Source organism: Filicampus tigris, chromosome 8 (assembly GCF_054856515.1).
Source record: "Filicampus tigris isolate MCC_2025a chromosome 8, RoL_Ftig_1.0, whole genome shotgun sequence".
NCBI lineage: Eukaryota > Metazoa > Chordata > Actinopteri > Syngnathiformes > Syngnathidae > Filicampus > Filicampus tigris.
In genome coordinates, this window is record NC_141224.1 from 8,141,211 (window position 1) to 8,144,898 (window position 3,688).

Here is a 3,688-nt window from a genome sequence, read left to right on the forward strand (position 1 = left end):
GAATAACATCAGCAAATAACATCGCAAAAGGTCCCGATCTAAGCAAAGAAAATTCATAGAAAAAAAAAGAGGTCGTTTTTTTTTTTTTTTATGTGTGGTTTGTGTTTCATGTCCACAAAATGACATGTAATGAACATCTGTCAATCATGGTAGTGAAATACAGCAACGTTTCAGACCATATATATGGAGACCATATCAAAAATATTCATCAAATATAGTTTGTGACCCTCCGACACACTTGAAACACATTTGAGTTGAGCTTATAACAACACCATTAAAAGTATTAAAACACACTTTTTTAAAGTATTCCTTAGCTCGTCATCACACTCTCAAGCTGTCGAGAAACGGGAGAATATCATATGATATCACTTTGAGGAAACTAAAAGACTCTCTTGCAAAGTTCTCCAAAATAGAAGTGAAGCGTGCTTGCTTCAAGTTGTTTAGATGTCACTCCCAGTTGAAATTTACTGTAAAAACCTGCACATAAAAAAAGGGAATTACATACATTGTATTTTCAAACCACAAAACATTCAACCAAACCATGTCAGCTCTTCTAATAAGTGTGCTAGTTTAATGATAAAATATGCCCACATGGGTTGAAGGAAATTAGCAATGAATGTGACATATTTATACACCTTCAAACGACTGCTACTTTAACACACATGGAGCGGCAACGCATACAAACGGAGCATACGACAAAATAGAATTCAACTTTTGTTATTATACTAAAGCGTATAGTAACAAAAGTCCACTATCTCAATGCTAACATGTCATGTGAAATGCCCAGATGGGCTCAAGGAAACTAGCATGGACGCTACGCTAATTATAAACCTCCTCCAATTATTTTCTCCGTGCTCACAAACACACACACACACACACGCAGGCCACACAGAAGCGAGCGGTCTGGTGGTCTCGCTGTCCTCTTGCTAGGTTTGCTGATCTTGCTGATCTTTCATCGGCCCTGCTCGCTGCACTTTTTCAATTAGCACTTTATTATTGCAGGGGCCCGTCGGCTGAGGACCCCCAGGTGCTGAGATCCGCACGCAGACTCAGCGTGCGTGTGTGCGGGTGCGCGCGTGTGTGTGTGTGTGTGTGTGAGAGAGAGAAGGTGGTAGTGTCCGCGTGCAGAAAGACACCTTTCAGCAGCTTATTTATCAACGCATACATCCATCTCAATTTGGCACATTAGGGTTTGAAGCCTGGTTTTGGGTTTCAAACAATGTTCAGGCCCAAACTTTAGGGTTTCCAATTAGGGTTTTAAGGCACGGTAAGGATTTCAAGTAATGGTTTAAAATGAGTGTGTCAAATCTGGGTTAGGATTTTGAGCAAAGGTTAAGGTGTGAAATTAGGGTTTCAAGCCAATAGTAGGGTTTAAATGTAGGGTTTGAAATGAAGTCGGAGTTAGTATTTTAAACAAAGGTTAGCGTTTCAAACCAGATTAGGAATCAAAGTGTATCATTTCAAACCAGGGTTAGGGTTTCAACCCAGAATTAGAGTTCCAAGTTAGGGTTTGAAGTTTGTGTATCAAATCAGATTTAGGATTTTAAACAAAACAAAAAAAAAAAAATGAGGGTTTTAAAACACGGCTAGGATTACAGATTGTAATATGAAGCCAATGTTAGGCTTTTACACCGATTGAACCTAACTTGGACTTGAAATCTATCCTTTGTCAGATTTTTTTTTTTTTTTTGAGGGTGTAAGCACATCATTAAATCTGTCCAATTCCATTTTTTTTTTTCATGGATTCTAGCACTTTTATTTTCCACATGTCCCGGGTCACATTGACCCAGTGGTCTTACTGCTGTTCGAGAGCGGAACAGAATGGTTGAGTCCACCTTCTCTCTCCTTACAAGGCCCTCGGTGTCCCCCACCCCCGCCACCCCCGTGGCATGAACCGAGGGCCCCCACCAGAAGCAGCCCCTTATGCGGTGTGCGGGGAAGCCATGCGCAGAATGGGCATAATCTTTTAATACGTGCGCAGGCGTGACATCTTAAAGCGTCAGGGTGTTGACAAGTGACACAGGAGCAACACTCGTACTCCCTCGCCCCCTTGGAGCCCCCCTCCGAGGACTCCCCTCTCGGGGCCCCCAAGCCTTGCGGACGGCTCCTCACCTTCATTAGAGCGATTGGCTTTCCAGATTGTTCCCCGATACTCGCCCGTTTATGTCTGCGGTGCTAAGAGGCTTACGCTAAATGGGCGCTAATGAGAAGAGGAGGAAGAAAAGGAGAAAAAGAGGAAGAGGAGGAGGAAGAGAAAAAAAAATGTAAGTCATTTCAATTAATGTTCCAGCCGTAAATTGACTCTTTATAACTTCAATCTACAATCTGAAGACAACAACAACAACAATCTACAACTTTCTGGGTTGTTTTGCACAAAACAATCGCAAAGAAATGTGTAAAACAAAATGAACCCCAAAGTGGATTGGTCATTTTTTCATCCAAATTGTCTTATTTTTGACCCAAGTGTTTTTAAAATGAACCCAGGGTTGAAACCCTACCTTGAGACCCTGATTTAAAACCCTGACTCAATCGAAAGCATTCTTATATTGATATTTGAAACCCCAAATCTAACTTCAAACACTACACTTTGAAACCCTAACCTAGGCTCCAAGCCCTAATTTAAAATCCTAAACTTTGTTTGAAACCCTAGCTATAGGCTCATACCCTATCTTGAAACCCTAACCCTGGCATGTGAAACCTGAAATTTAAACCCTACATCTATCTTGAAACACAACCCCACGCTTGAAAAACTAATTTGAAACCCTAATATTAACAACTAACCTTGGCTTCATTCCCAATAAGTAAAAACACTTGTTTGAAACCCTAGCCCTATCTTGAAGTGAAAATTTGAAACCCTAACCATTGTTTAACGCTCTTACACAATCTTAAAATGATCATTTGATACCCTAACTTGAATCCACAACCCTGGTTTGAAACCCTCATCTGAAACGCTGACCTTGCCTTCAATTGCTAACTAGAAATCCTGAGCTAGATTTAAAACACTAATTGTAAACCGCAATCTTAATTTCAACTCCTGCTTTTCAATTCTAATTTGAAACCATAAACTTTTCTTAAAGCCCTAACTAAGCTTGCAACCCAAACCAAGGCTTTAAAACCCAGCTCCCAAACCCGAACCCTGTCTCTATGTAGTCCTGTTAGGATTAGGGTTGGATTGGAATCCTATACCCTTGGGCTTGACACCCTAACTTGAAAGCCTTACCCTGTGTCTACTTATTGTTCTCTGGCTGCTGCGAGTCCCGTGTCTCGTCAATGTCCTCCTGAGTCCATTAGCCACACAGTCCCAGCTGGGCGCCTCCCCGGGGGAGGTCCATGATGGGTGGCAAACCGGGCAAGGGGGGCCCACCACTCACACCAGAACCCCCCCCCCCCAAACGGTCCTCATTGTGTGCTCTGAAAGGGACGCCGCTAATTGTGGCTAATTTGATTCCAAACACATTTGTCAGTGTGAATGTAAAGAGTCCACAGCTTGGTTCACTTCTTCGAGCTCTCACTTAGCCAGCTGACAACAGCCAATCGTCTGTGCCATAATTGCGAGACGGGCTTCAAACCCGAATGTGAAAGCTTAGCCTCTGTTTACAACCCTAACTGTAGCTTCGATGACATCGCAGTGCCTAAAGGCTTCTTTAGGGGCTCAACTTGCACATACATGACCGAACCCAGAAAACAG

The 3,688-nt window shown here is 42.4% G+C and overlaps 1 long non-coding RNA gene across 1 annotated transcript; it reads right to left on the minus strand.

Moving 5' to 3' along the window:
* Positions 1-354: 354 nt before the first annotated feature.
* LOC147143332 (uncharacterized) lies at positions 355-3,388 on the minus strand. Its single transcript, XR_015087750.1, has 3 exons — positions 3,221-3,388; positions 2,113-2,200; positions 355-477 (listed from the first exon to the last, which is right to left on the minus strand). It is a non-coding gene; the product is annotated as an uncharacterized LOC147143332 (long non-coding RNA).
* Between the last annotated feature and the right edge of the window lie 300 nt (positions 3,389-3,688).